This window comes from Ailuropoda melanoleuca, chromosome 1 (assembly GCF_002007445.2).
Source record: "Ailuropoda melanoleuca isolate Jingjing chromosome 1, ASM200744v2, whole genome shotgun sequence".
NCBI classification, from domain to species: domain Eukaryota; kingdom Metazoa; phylum Chordata; class Mammalia; order Carnivora; family Ursidae; genus Ailuropoda; species Ailuropoda melanoleuca.
The window spans coordinates 123,546,137-123,567,267 of NC_048218.1; the positions used below are offsets into that span (position 1 = coordinate 123,546,137).

Sequence of the window (21,131 nt, forward strand, 5' to 3'; positions counted from 1 at the left end):
ATACTGTCAAGAACTTGTTTGACAATAATCATTTTTGGAAAGTGTAAAATGCACCTGTTGCTCACCAGTTGGTTAAACCTCCATAAGGAGTAAATATACACATGTATTCACTGTTTAAAGTCTCTTGTATTCAAATCAAAGCCATAAGAGAGAGAGAGACCTAAAATTTGAATCTCAAGCTTTTCACTAGGCAACATTGCATTGTTATTTTGCTCTAGGCCATCAAAATAAAAACTATTCAAGAAGTCAGCTGCTGCTGTAAAGGTCATCTGGAAAGTCCAGGGAAGGGCCCTGAGCTAGTGCTGGGAAAGGGAAATTGTCCTCTGGCCCGTGATCTGGCATGTTTGTCTGCTGAGTGGCTTCAGTGGTTTCATCTATTGCCTAAAGAGCCAAGAGAAAGGAATAAAACAGGACTGTAATCCACACCACAATGAGCAGGATGAGAAGAGCAGCCAAGTGAGTGTTTTGTTTATGTGCTGCCCCTTCTGGCACACCGAACTGCTGCACAGATTTTATGGGCTTCTAATCATCATTTAAATAGGAGTGATTCAATCTTGACATTTGTTGGGTTTTTTATACAGCTTACTAATAACCCAAAGGTGCTAGAACGTACAACTCCAAATTATAATTTCTCAAAGCATAGTGGTGTCATGGTGTGAAGGGTAAACACCTCCCATATTCTCGTATACTGTGTACATTCATTGGATGTCCACAGAGACAAAGGCTAAATAGAATATCTAGAAACTGATTTTACTTTCAATCTCAGATTAAGCACAAATCAAATCATGAAAACAGATTGAAGACACATCATGGTTTGGATCTCCACTTCTCAGATTGTTAATTCAAAACTGGGCATTGAAAATTCTCTCTTCTAAGTGTTTTTCATCGTAAGAATATTCCATTAAAGTTATCGACTGATTAGCAAAGATGAAAAAAGAACCAAAACTTTATGGAAATGGAAATCTTATAAGGTGATATGAGCAAATAGAATCCATCTCTTTAGTAAGAGAAAAAAATTGTCCCAAATCTTCTAGATGAAAATAAGAACCTAAATAATTATGCTCATTAATCCCAAGTATCTAATAAGACAAGTGTCTAAATATCCAAGTATAAGGGTAATTGTTGTAATACAGCTTATACTATAAAAGTGTAAACAATCTGAATATTCAACAGTGATTGAATTATATTTCAGCCAATAGATGTCAATTTAATCAGTCCTTTAAAGCATTGTAGAAGCATATTTGACATGGGAACATGTGAGATGATCTTTCTCTGCTAACATTTTGATATGAAAAAAATATAAGCCTACAGAAAATTGAACAAATTGTACAGAGAGCACCACACAACTACCACCTAAATGTGGTAATTAATATTTTACTATACGTGCTTTATCACATTCTATCTCTGTCTGTATGAATTGATCTTTTTTAAAAATGGATTTCGAAGTAAAATGCAGACATCAGTTCCCTTCCCCTAAGTACATCAGTTCCCCTTTATCATGCGTATTATTAACTTGAGCTCAATATTTGTTGTTTTTTTCTTAGGTAAAAATTTACATACAACGAAATGTACACATCTTAAGTGGACCATTAGGTGAGTTTTGACACATGCATACAACTGTGTAACCCAAACTTCTGTCAAGACATAGAGCATTATATCCACCCCAAAAGTTCACTCTTGCCCCTTCCTCTCTGCCTGCCCCATTTTGCCAAGTCAACCACTTTTCTATTTTTTTCCATCACAGATGAGCTTTCCCCGCTCACATGAATGAACTCATAGGATATATACTCTTAGGGAAAACTTCTTTCACTCTGCATTTTTTTTTAATTTCATCCATATTGTTGTGTGTATCGGTAGTTTATTCCTTTTCCTTGCTGAGTACTACTCCATTGTATTACTCCATTGTATTAATGCAGCACAGTTTCTTCATCCATTCTCCTGTTTTACAGACACCTGGGCAAGGAAATATGTAATGTGTTCTGAAATGAAAAGAAAAAGACTGTAAGATAAGATAGGTCATGTGGGTTTCATATTTGTAAAACACACAAGACACTCAAATGTGTGTATGGTTATGTGTGTATGTCTTTCTCACAGAGATATATCACACTTTGAATCCCTGAGATTCAGATTGTTATATATATATGAACTATTTATATAGAAAGCTATCTGATAGTCGCCAGCACCACAACACTATAACAGAGTATTACCCCAGTGGTTGAATTTGGGTGATTAACTTTTTGCTTGTGTGCTTTCTAGCTCTTCTACAACTAATATTCCCCAACTAACGGTTAGCCGCTCTTTGTTATCAGACTTCATGAGATGGGACTGTAGGGAGCTGAGACTGAAAAGAAAACACTGAGCTATAACACGAGTTTCCTTCCCCGAAATCAGCGGGAAGAACAGCCATGTAACTGCTTGGCTGGAAGAGGCGCGACATGATCGTCTCCCCACAGAAAGAGGTTCGGTTACTGTAAAGTGACCAAAGTGCCGTCTGTGGAGAAACAGCTTGTGAAAAACTCCTCTCTAAACAAAGACTGAGACTGGAATCCTGTGCCACCTCATAAACTCCCCAAAGTTATTTTTTCTCTATTTTACAAAAATTCCGAAGTAACCTTTTGTTTCCTAAGGAGAACACGGTGAAGTAAACAATGGAGCGTTTTACTAAAAGTGGCTGAGAATAGAGTGCCAAGGAGAAGGGAAACCTGAATTTGCACCAAGGATGAAACAGTAATGCTGACTAAGCGCCTCACCTCCTACCGTCTTCAAAGCCACATGAGGTACACAAGGTAGGTTTTACTTCACTGGCAAAGTGGGAATAATTAAGTAACATCACTTGGCAAAAATGATGGAAAGCAGTAGCTTAGAACCCTTGTGCCTTTGTTCTTGAACTAAAACTCTCCCTGCTCTATCTGTTGAGAACCCTCAACTGTGTCATTGTACTTAAAGTGTGTTTTTGGTTTTGTTTTTAATGTATCTTAACTCTAGGCTGGTGAGATTTGTTTGTCATTAGGTGAAAAGGCAAAACCAGTCATTGGACACGACCATTTACCTTGATGGTCTTCAGGAGGATCCTGAGAGGGGAAAAGAGTGGCTCACTTTCTGCACTCAAGCCTTTCTGAGGGGCCCAGATAGTCTAGTTCCCTGTTCTTGGAAAACGGGATTGGAGGCTGAAGAGCAAGCCCTGATTTTTCTCTCTGCTTTCTCTCAGAAGGGAGTATTCAAGAGCTCAGGATTATTGGTAAGGCAGGAACAGGACCCACATTTTCCCACTTTGAGAGTCAGGCCATTGGATGAGGCTCAGGCAGGGCCGCTTGAGGGCCAGTGGCCTCCTCAGTTCCGTGGGTACCACCAGTCTTCCATTCTTCCTCTGTGTGTATCCCTCATTATGCAAAAACTTCGCTGAGCTTTGTGGCTGACCCACTGTGTAAGAGCCTCAGAGAGCAGCCCTTGCACACAGGAGGACCAAGGGATCCTGCACTTTCATGGGCCTGGTAGAAAGATCACTTGGCAGAGTAGGCAGAGTGCCGGATGTAGAGTCAGAAGATGACTTTGAATCTTGGCCCCACCCAATGGGGTCAAGGCTCTTGAACCCTCTAAGTCCTAGTTTTGTAATATGGTGGAAAATGTATGAAATAAAATACTTATCATGTTAAAGCACTTGCTATGGATCCCAGTATTAATACCCCCAAATTAGAATAATAAACTCAGATTCTGTTATTAAGCACTCACTTGTCTAACAGTTTATGCTAGGCATTGATGACTATATAAATACAATTTAATGACTTAATGATCGGAAATCTAGACTCCAGAGTTAGACTCTCTTATTTTCAATCCCAGCTTCACCACTGGTTATCAGCAAGAGATTAGGAAGTTATTTGACCTCTCTGCTCAGCTTTCTCATCTATAACATGAAGGTAAAAGTACCTTCTTCTCAGGGTCCTTATGAGTATTAAAGGAGTTAATCTATGTAAAATGCTTACAGCAGCTCCTGGCCCATAGTAAGTGCTATACAGCTGGCTATTATTAGTGTTCTTAGACATGATACCTGTTTAAAGATAGGAACAATTACAGAGATGAGAAGAACAGTGTATCCAGGTGTTATCTGATATAGGTATAGGCACAAAAGAAGCAGGGACCAACTTGTACATGAGCTAGTAGGTTTATACTAACTTATTTGACATTAGAATTAATCAACAATCCAAGAATAGGTATGTATTACCACCCAAAGAAATGTGAAGAAGCTATTAATCTGTCCAGGCTTTCCAGGTCTGGGCTGATACAGTGTCCTGTGATGGAATATGAGTTATCAGGGCCACACAGTTACTACATGGATCCCTTTCACTGTCTCAGTTGCCAGAAGTACCAGCTCAAGGAGGCAGGCTGGGGAGGGTAAGGGCTGTTGACACTTCACGGCTAACTCGTGGACTAGCTTCTCTGGCCCAGTCCCGCTGTCCTTTCTCTTCTCAGAAGCACAGCAGTCTGGGCTGACCTTTTCCATTATACCTCCCTATTCTTTTTCCTAGATTTATTTCTCCTGGGGGAGAGATTAGGAAGAATAAAACTATTGCACAACTCTTCCCTTTCTTGCCTTTGCTATAATTATACTAATGTACTGCCACAAAACACCAGCAGCTCAGAAGCAGGAGTCTGCCAGGCATCAGTGCTGGGATAGAAAACACACACCAGGACTCATTGGAGAAGACAGGGCAAGATTAAGAAGATAAGCCAGAGTTGGAGACCGGCTGTCAGTACTGAAATTTCTAAGAGCTGAGTGGGGACAAATACCTGAAAGCAAAGAAGAAGGTAAGGGAAGGGAAGGGAAGGGAAGGGAAGGGAAGGGAAGGGAAGGGAAGGGAAGGGAAGGAGGGAAGGAACCAGCAGAGACAAAGGAGGCAGTGAAGGAAGTATTGAATTATTTCTATAGAATCAGGCTACATTCAGTTATCCTGTGGTACTTCTTAAGGACACCAATACTAAAGGCTTGACAGAAATAATTTTTTACACTATTTACCTTTGGGAAGAGAGTTATAGACTCCCCAGAAAGAATTTTAGAAGTACTAGTTTTCTCAAGTAAGAGGCAAATACTCAGTTTTTTGTTTTTTAAACCTAAATGCGATTGAACATTCATGGAATAGACAGTCCACACAGAGAAGCCCATAGAACCATGAGGTTGAGTGAAGCAGCATGGTGAGAGCAGTGGGGTGTCTGGAGGCAGGATGACAGACCCTTTATGGCATTAAGATTTAGCTTCATCTCTCTCCTGTCTCAGGTGAACACCCAGAGCTTGTTCTTTATAGTACCACCATGTACAGGTGCAGAGTACTAAAAACCTAAAACGTATAAACATCTTTTCCCTTCCAAATTCTATTGACTTTTTTTTAAGGATTTGTTTATTTGTTTGAGAGAGGGAGAGTGCGAGAATGTGCAAGTGGGGGGAGGGGCAGAAGGAGAGAATCTTTAGGCAGACTCCCTGCTAAGCACGGAGCCCAGTGCAGGCCTCCATCCCAGGACCCATGAGATCATGACCTGAGCCAAAACCAAGAGTCAGATGCTCAACTGACTGAGCCACCCAGAGCCCCTCCACTGCACTTCTTGATGTCAGGATCCAACCCCTTTTTAAAGAAGCCTCATGACTGTCTTGGACCTTTGAAAAGAAGGAACTTCCCACTGGGGACAGTTCGGACAGGACTGTGCAAAGTCTGGAGTCACAGACAGTTCTTCCTGCTGAATGATCGACAGGTGGTAGGTGGGCATATGTTCTATATGTTTAAAATTCACTTTCCCCAGAATTGATGGGTGATGCTTTCAAACGTTGGATTTCTCTCTTATTAGGTCAGCATAGTCTACTTTAGGTCCTAGGCCCAGAACCCCATTATAACCCAAGCATTTAAATATCTAGTTCAGGGTCCCTAAAGTCATATCTTTCACTCTTCCTTATTTCCAACCCCAATTCAAAGGATTTAAGGCAGTTTCTTCTACCCTCAATCTGCAAACTGCCATGGCACTCCAAACTCCTGAGAGAGTCAACATTTTAGGGTTTGGAGAACTTAAGAAGTGAAGGATGAGTTGACAGAGGAACAAAGAGCAAACAAAGAAAGACCTCAAAAGGACCTGTTCCTGCTGAGATGGTGAGCAAACAATTAGAGGTCAACACATGAACCATCTCAGATCCATGTTGGAATGAGTGGGAATATGGGGACAGAGAAAAGGCATCCAATGATTTATTCTAACTCTCACACCATTGTCTCTCTTTTCCCTCATTTTCCCTTTTATCGGCTCAGATGCCCTCAGTGATTTCCTTCATGTAGGCAATTAAAAGAGTCTTACCATTTCCTTCTTTATGTCTCCATGGAAAGCAAGTTCTGACTAGGACAATCAGGATGCCCTGAGACTGGCTTATCCACTGAGAAACTGAGCTGGGTCAGAAGTTCTTCAGTCCCTCATATCTGAGGCCTGTGAGAACATGTCACATCCCAGCTTCATTACGTAAACTTTCACTTTTGGGAATATTTTAAAAGGGTCAATTGCTGTAGGTGGTTCTAGTTTGGGTCAGTGTTGGGAAGGAAAGTTCTGGCCCAACTCATTGTTCCAACTGCCCTGCGTTATGGCTGGAGGCATCAGTCAAGAAGAGCCCAGATGCCCATGTTTTCTCTTTTGTCCACTCCAAGGGCCACTTAGGAATATAGTGGTCATGATTTGCTAAATCATTTTGGAAACATTTTCTAGAAATCTTAACGTGGGGTGAAGTGCACTACCTATGGCAAACCCTGATTTATGAGCTGAATGGAAATATGCGCTTCCAAGAGAAGTGGGAAAAATTCTTTAGTACATACCTCCTTTTAGTGTTGACCCAATCTGGGTATGGTGTAACACATCTACATTTAGAGTTGATTTAAGCTGCTGACTGTGAATTCATTTACTAAGTTAGCAGAAGCATCCAAATTCAATGAAGTTACTTGTTTCAGCACAATAATTATTGCAATAACAATGTGTTTGCCTTCCTCTTCTAAAATAACTAATTCGAATGTATGGCTTAAAGCAAACCTTTTGAAGTTTCATATTTTGTAAATTAGGATGTACCAAAAAAACTAAGGAAACATACCATTATAAAAGTGTTCTCAGAACATTAGAATAGAAAGGAATCTTACAAATAAAGAAATTGACCCTGAAAAGAGATTAGACCGAAGTAATGGATTCACTAATCAGTACAAGAACCTATTCTGATTTCAGTTTTTCCTCCTTAAATTATGAACTGTTTTAAATGCATAGAAAAGAATGGAAAAGAACATAATCCAACATTCTTGATATAAAATTTTACCATATTTTATTCAGCAATTTTTAATCTGAATTTTAAAACCCTATGTACTCTTCACTGCCCGTTTCTCTCTCTCCTCACAGTTAACCAGTCTCAGTTTGCTGTTTATCATTTCCAGATATGTTTTAATGCTTTTAAGTCATATTTAATTATCTGTAAATATGTGTATAACATTATTTTTCATGCATTTAAACTTTTTTTATGTTCGTAATTCTTGTATTTTCTGCAATTTTTGAATTCTGTGTAATGAAGAATTAAAAAAATAATACTGAAGACTAGCCATAGACTTAGGAGAAAATATTTGCCAAAGACATCTGATAAAGGACTCTTATCCAAAATATACAAAGAACTCTTAAAAGTCAACAATAAAAGAACAAACAACCCAATTTTAAAAATGGGCCGCAGGCGCCTCCTCAAAGAAAATACACAGATGGCAAATAAGCCCATGAAAAGATGCTCCATTTTGTATGTTATCAAGGTAACACAAATTAAAACAACAAGGAGATATTACTGCATACCTACTAGCATGGCCAAAATCCAGAACACTGGAAATAACAATTGCTAATAAGGATATAAGGCTACAGGAACTCTCATTCATTGCTGATGGGAATGCAAAATGGAACAGCCACTTTGGAAGATAGTTTGGTGGTTTCTTACAAAACTAAATATACTCTTACAATGGGATCCAACAAGGCTCCTTGATATTTAATGGAGTTGAAAACATGTCCACACAGGTTTTTACCGGCACATGAATGTTTATAGTACTTTTATTCATAATTGTCAAAAACTGTAAACCTTCAAGATGCCTTTTAATAGGTCAGTGTGTAAACTGTGATCCATCCAGACAATGGAGTATGATTCAGAGCTAAAAAGAAATGTGCTATCAAGCCATGAAAAGGCATGGAGGAACCTGAAGTGCATATTACCAAGTAAAAGAAGCCTATCAGAAAAGGCTACATACTGTATGATTCCAACTATATGGCATGTTGGAAAAGGCAAAACAAGAGACAGAAAGATCACAGGTTCCCAGAGGTTGGGGGGGTCAGAGGATGAATAGGCAGAGTACAGCTTTTTAGGGAAGTAAAAATATTTTATAAAGTACCATAATGATGAATTCATGTCATTTTACATTTGTCCACATCTATAGAGTGTAAAACGCCGGAGTGTGGACTATGGGTGATTAGGATGTGTCAGTGTAGGTTCATCACCTATAAGAGACAGACCACTGTGGTGGATGGGCCACTCTGGTAGGGGATGCTGATGATGGGGGAGGCTGTACATTTGTGGAAATGGGGATATATGGGAAATCTGTGTATCTTCCCCTCAATTTTGTTGTGAACCTAAAACTGCTCTAAAGAAATGAAGTCTTAATTTAAAAATTAAGTCAAAAAATTAAGCCTGTTTAGCAAAAACGTTCTGATAATAATACTGATTATATATATTATAATATTATGTACTGATCATATATAGTATAATATATATAATATCAATATGTAATATATCAGTATATCAGTATGTATCAGTATTATATATAAAAATATACACTGATTATATATGTATTGTAATATAATAATATGTAATATAATATAAATAATATAATTATTATATAATACATATATTATCAGACATCTGTTGTTATTGTAGCAGATGAGAAAAACACACACCACATGGAGACTGTAAATGTTTTTGCATAACCTGTAAGTATTCTTGGAAGTGGCTGGTAAAAAGGGTTTTAACATTTTTTTTTAAAGTAACTGTGTCATTGTTTACATCTGTAACTTTTTCCTTTCCTGTTCTCATTAAAACATTCTGGTGAAAATGTTGGCACAGTAGCTCCAGCTTTAGAATAAATAACCATTTGGTCCAAACACACACGCGCGCACGTATAATGATGTGTAAATTTCATCACTTTTATTTTCTGGTTTGAGCTACTAGATAGATAAGGTAAGAGATCCCAAAATACGAGATTGCCAGGAAGTGAATGTGTACATCGACATTTAAGAGATGGATGGAGCAGCCCACAAAGAAGTTAGGAGGAACAGGGTGCAAAAGAAAAATAGAAGAATGTGGTGTTATCACAGGGCATCATCAAAGTATTGGAGTAGTTAACAATGTCCAAAGTGACACTATTTTAAGGAATACTGAGAGCACATTTAGAGTTTGCACGTAGGAAGGAATGAGAACTGAAGAATTCATTTCACCACAACACATGCAAGCATTCAGCACTTTGCTCCACCCAGAATCCCAAAGGCACACAATTAAGTTCTTTCATTTCGAGAAGCTTATGTGAGAGTATTCAGAATAGAAGAATTTCAGACTTTATAATTCTTCACGTGAATAATTTCTATTAAATAGTTCAGAGTACGATTTCTTCTTGATTATTTCCGTCTATATGACTATCACTTAAAAATGTTATTTATCAAAACCAAACCCTGTATAAATCCTTACCCACCATATTATGTTACTTCCTCCAGAAGAAACTTAAGAGTTTGGGTTTGGAGCTGGTTGGAATTCCATCAATAGCATATATTAGCTGTGTAACACTGGGCAATTATTTAACCACTATGAGCTTCAGTTTCCTGTCTCTTAAGTGGAAATGATAGGGTTGTTCTGAGGATATGTCAGATAATTCATGTAGTAAGTGCTTAATAGTTATAATAATACTAAGGCTCTCATAACATGTTTTAAAATGCATTTGCCTTTGCTTTTTGTAATTTTTCCTCTCAATAACTATATCCAGGTCTTTTGTGTTTGAAAAGTACCTTGTAACCTATGCTTTGATTTATATGCACTTATTTATAACTGCTATTAGTACAAACAATATGACAGTTCCTTGACAAAACTGAGCCCTGCCCCTTTGCAGAACTTTTAAAATTTTTTACCTTTAGCGTTTGAGTGGTTTCTGGATCCTAGTAACATGCCCTGTTAATGAATTGAAGAACAAAATAATAAAAATCTTGACAGATGCAGAAAATGTACGTGAAATGTACAAACACATACACATAAAATCATTTATGATTTTAAAAAATACAAAAACTCTTAGCAAACCAGATTAGACCAGACATTTAATAATCTAATAATGAATATCTACAAAAAAAATAAACCAAAACAAAACTTCAGGAAACATACATAGTGATGAAATAATGAAATTAGACCCTTGGAAATTGGGAATAAGGCAGGGGTGTTATCACTTCTATTCAACAATAGCTCAAGTTCATAGTAGAACAGTAAGTCAACAAAAAAGACATGAAAGGTTTAAAGTTTGGAAATGAAAAAATAAAAGTAAATTTCTATATGAAGATAATATGCTTATATATGAAGAAAAATTTAAATAATCCACAGATATATCACGAGACTTAAAGAGTGCTTTGCAAGGTTGCTATATAGGAAATTAATATTTCACAATCAGTTCTTTTCTGTGTATTGGAAAGTGTTAGGAAATAAAATCTACTAAATGCTTTCATAATAGCATCATGATATCATATACCTAGAATAAATCTAACCAAAGTTATGCTAGACTTATATACAAAAAACTGTAAGCGCTAAAAGAAATTGAAGAAAAACTAAATCTAAATTTTGTTATAAAATATGAATGGATTGGAACACTCAATCAGTTGCAGTCTAAACTCTTGTGGATTTTTTCTTAATTTGGCAAGCTAAATCTAAAGTCTATAAGGACTAACATAATATAATAAAAGATCATTAAAAAAATAAAGTCTATAAGGAAATGCAAAGGACTTAAGAGAGCCAAGACTTTCTTAAAGAAGAAATATAAAAGGACTAATTCTCAGATGCCGAAACTTATTATAAAGCTACAGTTAGAAGTAGACCTCCAAAGTAAAGCTCTCTGATCTGGCTAGACTCCACTTTGCACGGGCAGTATCTTAAGTAGGGTTTCCAGGAGTTGCGGAAGCTGTGTTGCGCTATCCTGCACTTACTTCTGCTCAGTTTGGCCACCTTAATTCCATTAATTTTTAGTGCCTTTGTCTAGAAACGTTAATCTGTAGCACATCTTATGTATTTTTCAGAAATGTTTGTGGTGTGAAGAACTCACCAGTCTCAATAGAATTGGGGTCAAATGCCAAGATTCTCAAGGAGAGAAGGGAACCAGAGGATGACAAATTCAGACACAATAAGCCCATGGTAAGAAGCTGGTTCTTTGGGGATAATTTTTATGGGCAAGTCCTATCAGTTGAATTTGTCTACTAAACCTCTAATTTCAGCTGATAGGGCTTTGGGTTAAATAAATCACAAACTACTGTGTGATACAAGAAATAGATAGATCCCTACTGGCTCCCAAGTCTGGTAGCCAAGTGCTGAGTATAAAGCAGCACAGTTGTAAGGATGAATAAAATCTTCAAAGGAAGTTGAAATAACAAAGGGAGGAAAGTCTGTGATCCATGTTTTGCAAGAGGAAGGCCTCCCTCCGGGGACCGTGGATAACCCTGGGGAAGAAGGAAGGTCTGAGGCTCTCTCAAGTGCCTGCTGGACTGGCAGTCTGGCTTTATAATCAGAAATTAAGTAAATGCTAGAATTGTGGATGGGTGAAGATGAGAGAGTGGAGCTTTCAGTTCCCTTGACCGAACTCTGTGTGGGAGGGGCTAAAAATACAGGGCTGACTACAAGGCAAACGATGTTCTTAGTGCCTATGTTTTTGCTTTTAATTCAGAAAAACTCTATTTTTACATGCAAATATACCTTTTTATTCTTAAAGATGGCTCTTCTACCTTCCAAAAAGAGCTAGACCAGGCTCTCACTTAACTAGTTTGTATAAAAGTATTCTGAGATGTTTGAGATTTTGTTTTAAAAAGTAGAGCATTGAAGGTAGCTGATGGAGACATGGATCATTTGTGAGTAAAGTTTGAAAATGATTTTTGACATGACTTTTAAGGAAAACATTACTTTGCTAGATGAAAACTGAAGAAAAGCAATGGAGAGGATAATGTCAGAAAAAATGGATTTAGAAGTTTTCCACTAAATGGAAAGTACAGAGAGCTGCTTCAGGTATGGCTGGATCTAGGTGCTCTCACCCTATGACCAGAAAACTGTCTGTATTTGTCTCTTATCTTTGAATTTTTTTCCATTATCTTCGTTCTCTGAAAGATTCTTTTGCCTAGTAGTAAGATGCATATGAGTAACTCAAGTCTTCTTTCTACCACTTTCACAACTCCAGTGAAACAAATGCACCCCCTTTCCTTTTTCTTTTTCTTTTTCTTTTTGCATATTTTATCTTTCAGTTTTATTTGTTTCTTTGCTTCTGAGATATAATTGATATACAGCACTGTATTAGTTTCAGGCATACAATATAATGATTGCATATTGGTATATCCTGCAGAATGATCACCATAAGTCTAGTTAACATCCATCACCACAGAAGGTCACAAGTGTTTTTCTTGTGATGAGAACTTTTTAAATCTACTCTCTTAGCAATGCAAACAAATGCACCCCTTTTCTGATATAATTGGTAAAAATCTTTGGATTGACTCTAGTTTTCCAGACCTGTGTGATTGGGGCTGGGGTCAGCCTCATCGTAAACACATAGACAAAAAAATGTGGAAGGGAGTTTCCCCAGAGTGGTGCTATGTCGATGAACACTTTCCCCTGCAAAATATTTCCTAAACGGAGCTGTGATAAACTATATTGCTAAGGAAGTATTTGTCATGCTTCTGATATGATGGTCTTGCTAATATACCTGGAAGACAGTTAGGTTGTCTTCACTACTGAAATCTGCCTCCTTTTCCAATATTCACACTTCCTGGTGGGTGAAGGCCCCTGGAGCCTGTGGTGTAGCAGGTTTGGTTTTGGTTCCCCCCCCCATGGAAACTTTGGTGATTTAAAACCAGTGCTATTGGGGGCGCCTGGGTGGCTTAGTCGTTAAGTGTCTGCCTTCGGCTCAGGGCGTGATCCCGGCATTCCGGGATCGAGCCCCACATCAGGCTCCTCTGCTGGAAGCCTGCTTCTTCCTCTCCCACTCACCCTGCTTGTGTTCCCTCTCTCGCTGGCTGTCTCTATCTGTCAAATAAATAAATAAAATCTTTAAAAAAAAAAAAAACAGTGCTATTTTTCAAGTCTCTGTTTTTCTATTTAATAAAATACTTAATATATGTGAATTTTTAAAATGTGACCCATAATTATTTAGCTGATGTTTTGGGCTACTTTTTTTTTAAGATTTAGTTATTTGAGAGAGAGAGAGCACACGCACATGAGCAGGGGCAGAGGCAGAGAGAGAGAAAGAGAATCCTCAAGCCGACTCCTCCTTGAGTATGGAGCATGATGTGGGGCTTTCTGGGCTTGATTTCAGGACCCCAAGATCATGACCTAAGCCAAAATCAAGAGTCAGACACTCAACAACTGAGCCACCCAGGCACCCCTGTTTGGGACTACTTTTATCCCCGAAAGTATTCTTTAGAAGATACCTTAACTCCAAAAGTAAAGTTCCCTGACACTAAAGTCATTGGGCAGCCATTTACTAAGTGCCTGCCAGTTAAGCTCTAGCTATTTCTGCATAGGGTATGTTAATTAACAAGTAAATTAGAGTCTCTGGACTTTCCCCAACTTCGGATCTATTTCTTCTCTCTCTAAGCTGATTTCCATTTTCCCCCATGTAGGAAATTTAAATTTCATCATCAAAACTTCAGTATTTCATGGTAACCAAAGCTGTATTGGAGGTACATACCAGTAAGTGTGGTCTGACCCAAATGATACCATTCATAACAAACAGCAACGAGAAAGCTGCAGTTTCGATTCATGTTTTAGTAAATAGAACATGAATATGAACTCTTGACACCCAGGCACAGTTTCTGCCACTTAATTAAAATAGTGAATGTGATAAAATCCTTAAAACTAACCTGTGTGAGAAACTCTAACCAAAGTGGTGTTGCCAGGCACTGCTCTTGAAACAACGTCTAGTAAAAGAAAACAATTTTTCTTCAGTCGTCTCTTTTTTTTTCAGGAAGAAGCAAAAGCCAACTTCATGAATTAGAGACGATTCGAGGTGGTTTCCCAGGATTGAGTCCACAGGTAAGTTGGAGTGTGTAGGAAATAGCATTTAATTCTCTCCCTCTGTTCCTGGTATCACCTGCGTAGGCTCTCGGTGATAGCCAGTGTTCTTAGTTATCTGAAGGGCAAGAAAGCCTAAGACAATTACGAAGAAGAATCCAAGCCACATCATCTAAAATATAAAGTTGTGATCATAAATACAAACACAGTCAAGGACTCCCCAAACCCTGGCATTTCTGAAAACAGGCAGATCCAGGTGCCAGGCCTGGCAGGGGGCTCGTGGGTGACAGCCAGGCTGACCACTGCACGGGCAGTCCGTTCTGTCAGGCTCCACTGACATGAGTCTTGCTTCGGGGCTAAGGTTTCCTTCAAGGACTCGGGGTGAGCTCTTGGAGCTGTCTGACTGGCTGACCTGGGAAACCCACACCAAGGAGCAAAGGCACCAGAGAGGGATCGGGTTTAAACTTTTAGTTATCTTCTCCAATCTCCACCGCAGTCTGGGAAGGAGGCAAAGAGCTCATCTGCTTTGCAAAGCCGAGGGAATGTTATCCAAGGAAACACAAAAGCCAAGGTCAGTTTAGATTCAGAAAATCACTGCACCCAAGATTCCATAAACCTCTCCCTACAAAAATGAGCGAGGCGGTTCTGGGTCAAGCTAGTTCTTCACACATGTGCCAAATGGACCACCCAAGAGGTGGCTTTTCCTGAACAAAATGGCCTGCTTGCCTTCTGCCTTCCTGCAGTTGCAACTCCAGGCCCGGGAGCAAGGTGATGACACCAGTCTAACGGCGTGGAGGACCTCTTCTGTTCATTGTTGGACACTTGAAATTTGAAGACTTCGCCAGTGGCTCTTATATGCAAAATACTTCTAATAACAAAGCATGGGAGAGGATTTAACAAGTAAAAACAGTCGTCTCACTAAGGCGTTTTTTAATCTTTCTTTCACGTTTGTACAATGTGACAAATTCAGGCAGAGGTGCCCTGCGGTTTTCTTGGAGTAATTCATAACCAAGTGGTTTTGCTGTTATATCGCTCCTCCTAAAGTCCCACAGTGTAAGCCTCTCTTTCCATATTAAACCCCTAGTATTGTTTATTCTCCCTGACTATTGTGTGACTTGCCTCTTCAGCTCTCTCCTCCAAATTACACAAAGTTTAGCTTGAGGCTTTGCCATCTATTCAAACACCAGGTCTCCTTCAGGTAGTCATATACTTGATGACTGTTTTCACTTAGGACGTGAAGTTTGTTATCCTATCAGCTGGGCCCAAAACAACCCCAACCAAGTTCACCAGTTTGCAGACTGCAGACTAAATCTGGCCTGCAGATATTTTATTTGGCTGGCTCAGTGATTTTTGTTTTGTTTTGTCTTGGTTTTGTTTGGTTTTGCTTTGTAATTGAATTTGAACGACTTTTGGCAGAAGAGTCTTTCTCAAATTCCGTAGACCCCACCCCTCCCTATTGCCATGAACCGTACAGACACTGGGGTTTGTGATGACTGCCTGATATTGTAAATGGTGATAGCAGGCACCCACGTCTCATTTTCAATCTCATGATGAAAGCTTTCAATATTGTGCCTCTAAATTTGGTAAGATTCCTTCTTTGGTTCATATTTGTACTATTTGTGGATTGTTTTTTTTTCTTTTTTTGGAGATTATCAGATAAAGAAGGCCTTTCTATTTCTTGTGTGCTATAAATCATTATCTTAAAAGGGTGTTGAGTTTTACCAAATGCTTTTTCTGTCTCTACTGAGGTAACCATATTATTTTTCTCCTTCTTTTCTGTTAATTGCTAAATTACATTGCTCATCAAATGTTAACCAAACATTATATCAGAATAACTCCCTCTCAGTTGTGATACATTATCCTTGGTATACGGAACTTGATTATGTTTGCAATTATTTTGTTTAGAATTGTTACCTAACTTGAAGAGAGAGCTTAGTTTTTAGTTTTCCTTTTTAGAAAAGAGCAAGTCCTAGATTGGTTATGGAGTTCAAGGAAATGCTCAGCTCTTTACAGAAGTTGAGAGGGGCTCTTCTCTATTCTCTGGAAGACCTTGAGTAAAATGTATGTTATTTTATACTGTGGGAAGGGTTTTGATTTCAAGTTTTATTAGATACAGAATTATTCGTGTCTTCTTTTTATGTGACACTTTGGTAATTTGATCGAAATTTGAGCTTTTTAAAAAAATGAAATTTCAGGTTAATTGCTGTAGGGTTCTAAATTATAGCCTCTGATTACCTTCCTAATGCCTGCATGATTTCTGATGAAGTCTCCTTTTCCATTTCCGATATTGGTAATTTGATCCTTTTCTCTGTTTTTCACTAGCCCTGCTAGGATTTTATCGATTTTATTCATCTCTTGTCAGAATTAACTTTTGGCTTTATTTTGCTACTTGTTTGCTTTTAATTTAATGACTTTTAATTGATAACGACTCAGGTTGAATGGGCACTGTAACACATAATTCAGCAACCAGACATTTGCAACTATATGCAGAATCGTCAGGATGTAAAGGCTACAGACCCTGACCGTCCAGGTGTGTTGTGTAGGTGGCCTCAAAATCATCCACAGCATTGCTGTCAGTGACGTGGTTTTCTGAGATGATGAACAGTTTGTGGAATCATTCCAGGGAAACCAAACGCAATCTGCTCTCCATTTACAGTTATTCCTGGAAGATTCAATGTATATTGAAACTGTACAGAAATATTTTGTGTCAATATAAAGGAAGGTAGGCTCTAGGTAGATTTTTTCAACCATGTAATTATCCAGCAAGACAAAGTGGAAGTTGTGCAGGGGGTGGTATAGTTATCTGATTGCGGGACACCTCGTATCCTGACCCGTCTCACTGAATGTCCATAGGGTTTACCAATCAGTGTGACAAAACGGGGAAAAAAGCCTCCTAAAATTTCCAAAATGTCCGCGGGTGGCTCTCCCATCCCATTGAGGTATAACCACTGTTATGGGGGAAAGTCATACGGCAGATTATCCTCACTTTTTCATTGTCAAAAATGGATCTTTCCTTAACTCCTCCATCTCCACTACAATTCAGTATTGCCTGCTGGGCTCCACTTGGCCTCTTCTGTTTGGACAAGTTGTGTCTCCACAGGGGCTTGCCCTAACAGAGGCTTCCTCTGGGCTGTATTCAGTCCACTCTACTATGTAAGTGCTCTCTCACCACCACCACAGCGATGCCAGTGCAAGGTCTATTCCCAACCCATGTGGCAGCCTGGGTTTTGGTCTCTATAAAGCCCTGTGGTATGCTTCCACCCCTCTTCTTCACTTGGGTCATCCGGGACTGACCTGCAGTGCAGCCTGAGCTCTGCATTCCAGCAGGTGCTTACCTTGGCAATAAACTCCCTCCCTGGAGGGCCCAGGGAATTTTCCAGAGCCATAATTGGCATCAGGGCTTAGTGGAGGCACAGTATGTCCTGATTGGGTTTGGTACACCAGTTCATTACATACTTTAGGGGCACTGCCTGGATTACTTGTCAGTGTCAAAATCCTTCTCCCATGCTTTTACCTAGTTGCTACTTCTGCCTCTTTGGGCCCTTAACTACCTCTGTTGGGCCAACATGATGTTGTGTATCAATAACAAAACTGTCATTCTCTATGCTAGTAGCAAATTCTAGGATGATGTTAACCCATCAGATTACAGGGGCTGCGGCTTCCAGTGCCATAGCTAACTGGGACTTCCCTCATTGTGGGTCCTTGCCACTGATGGATTCAACATGCCCTTGATCCTGAGGCCCTCAGCTCAGGCACCTGTGGCCCTGCCTGCATTGAGGCAACCTCCCTCCTTTAAGCACACCTACCTAGGGGATACATCAAATCTCTTCTGACCTTTTCTTTAGCACAAGTCGCTGCTTTCCTACCAAGCTAGAGTGAGGCCAGCAGCAGCAACAATGTGACCGGTGGCTCTCTGCTGCAAGGGCTGCTCAGGTACCGACCTGACTTGTTGAGACTCCTCCTCCTGATGAAACGCCCACCAGCGGTGTCCCTGGAGACCTGCAGACTCCCATAGCCAAGCACACCATGTCCCCAGCTGCTCATAAGAGCACTGCCCACTCAGGATCGAAAAGGAGCCTGACCTTTGCAGGAGTACTGATGTTTTGTGATATTTGGTTTTGTTTTGTTTTGTTTTAGTTACGCTTCCCTCTTTCCAGCTATGCCCCAGCGGTAATTGTCAGAGGGACATATGTAATCAATTTTAACACAACTAACAAATGGTCAGCAAATGGTTGGTCAAACTTCCCCTGAGTGTACATGTTGGTATAACAAGACAGGGCAGACCTGAAGCATTTTTCAAAAAAGGATACTATTTTTCTAGGCAGCTGTTTGGATACCAGATCCAGATCGCACTTACATTGGCATCCGCCTTGTTTGTGTGTGTTTCTGCCTTTCTGTCCTGTCCTGACTTTCCAGTACCCTAATATTCTTCTGTACTCTGGGATTCTTACTTTTCCTCCTCACTTGCCAGGGTTGGCACTACCAGTCTTCTGTCAAATGCAGATGAATCCAAACCATGAGCAGAGATGCTCACGTGAGTGGCCTGTTGAGAATTTGGCCTCATCCTAATTTTGGCCACAAGCTGACTCCTTTGACGTGTGGATTGTTCCTGAATTTGGTGCCCGAGGTAGGTAGTGCCAGCAATGTATTATAAAATGAGAACACACATAGAATAGATTCGGGGAGATATCGGTGTATATAAGCTACTTAGACATTCACTAAAACTTTTCTTTGTAAATATTTTCTTTATAGTTAGTCACTAAAAATTACAGAGCTTCAGTCACCCAAAATGTATTTCTTATGCATAATCACTGAAACCAGAAATGTAACCTGATTCTGAAATTGAAACAAGACATTTTATTCTGGTTTTCTTCATGGGAAGTGACTGACTTTGGTAGAGTAGAAATAGAAAGTTAGAAGCTGATGAATAGGAACCAAAGATGTATGATACACAAAGTCCCTATTACAATGTTTGATAAATCAGATTTAATATATACAATTTAAGATGGCTAAAGGGTTCATTGGCTTTGTAAAAACTAAGCTATATCTGAGTTGAACTTCTGCCTGCTGAAAAGCTTGCCAAAATATCTGGTCAAACAGACTCGTTCTTAAACATAGAGACGGTTTCAGTTGCACCTGTGAAGCCACAGCTCCAGACCACATACATCTCTCAATGTCCTTGTATGTTCCCTAGCTTGGCCACCAGTGGCCACACCATATATTTGAAGAAATATTTTCTCATTTAACAGGAAATCTGTTCAAGAGAAATTACGGACAAAAAAACAAAAAACAAAAAAAAACCCTTTTCCTTCAACCTTCTGTGGACTCCCCCGTTAATATGCTGTGTTCCTAACATAGAAAAGTCTGTTATGAAAATAAGAAAGTCCACCATAGAAAGTGAATGAAGTACTGCTCTTTGTAAGGAGCACAAGCTGGGATATTAGGAAATGGAATTTAAAATACACTAAGATTTCACTTGTGGGAATTTTCATACATTGTATTTCCTTACTATAAAAGTATATATTCAAGACACATTTATAAGAGGAAAAAAACAACAAAAACATATATGCAACTGAAAATTGGTTAAGTACAGGAGTCTTCCATATAATAGAATACTGCATTATCACACTTCGTAACATAGATCTTTACTAAATATTACATACAATATTCACAAAAGAAAAGTGAAAAAAATAAGTTGTGGAACACACCTGGTTATCAAATTTTTATAAAGATATATTTATTTATATATTCATACAAAATCTAGATAGAGATACATCAATATGTAATAACAATGAATGGTAGGGCTTTAGGCAATTTTGGTTTTCCTTGCTACTTCCAATTTATCTGCAATGGACTTGGATTGATTCTATAAAAAATAAGCTGAATACACTAGGAAGTGTAATATTTCCCAATGTCCCAACTTCTAGTCAGGGAAATGACTAGTAGAAATGAAAGTGGGTCCACAGTGTTAATATAGTAGCTTCACGGTCTTTCTTACTGTTGCCTGAACAACCATCTCTCTTGCTTTGAAAACTTCTGTCCTACGTCATATGTCAGATGGATGGAAAACTCTTGTTGGTCTTAGCTTTTACCATAAGTGAAATGGGCTCGTTGTATCATATATTCAGATGAAATTTACAATATAGATATGGCTGGTTAGAAGCGTGACATAAGGTTATGTGCATTAGGATTACATCAAAATGGCCTGAAAGTTTACAATAGTCAGTGCTGTTTTTAACTGTAAAAGACAAGGGACCCAGGAGAGAGACCATCTTCTAGCTCAAACTATGGATGGCTGAAGTGTAGCATATTCAGTATCCTGGGTTTATTAGGACTGAGGCAGAACTGTGCTTTCTCTAATAGCATAATCTACTACACTTACTTTTGCACCTCTCTTAGTATTAAATTAGTATTCGATTAAAACCAGTACTTTAGTCTTTCTGAGCTGCTGGTAGGCTGAGTGCCTAGTAGTCGTGTTTACATAAGGCAAACATGTCTAATATTCAAACGTGTCTGTACTCAAAAGCAAGCAGCAGAAGTTGCTGCTCATAAGAAAACAAGTGTGCACATGGCAGTTCTTCCCATCCTGAATGTATACTCCGGGTTAGGTCCTTCGATGTTACCTTTCAACCTCATTACAGTCCTGTTTGGTAAGTGAGAGAACTAAAGTAGAGACATGGCCTAGCCCAACAAGCTGAGAAATGGCAGAGTCAGATTCTAGACTATTTTAGTTCGATTTTAAAGTCCTGCTTTTCCTGAAGCATAATAGCCCTATAATTCTACCACGTCTTTATAGGAATTTTATGCTTTTTACATT

The 21,131-nt window shown here is 39.0% G+C and overlaps 1 long non-coding RNA gene across 1 annotated transcript in view; it reads left to right on the forward strand.

The window, feature by feature from the left end:
• The first annotated feature begins 230 nt into the window (after nt 1-230).
• The window catches only part of LOC117803342, a 39,628-nt gene continuing 18,727 nt past the window's right edge, over nt 231-21,131 (forward strand). Inside the window, exons 1-7 of the long non-coding RNA XR_004627096.1 lie at nt 231-456; nt 1,545-1,593; nt 2,628-2,786; nt 4,633-4,803; nt 11,344-11,458; nt 12,226-12,319; nt 14,268-14,335. This is a non-coding gene — a long non-coding RNA (uncharacterized LOC117803342). The remainder of the gene's footprint in view (nt 457-1,544; nt 1,594-2,627; nt 2,787-4,632; nt 4,804-11,343; nt 11,459-12,225; nt 12,320-14,267; nt 14,336-21,131) is intronic.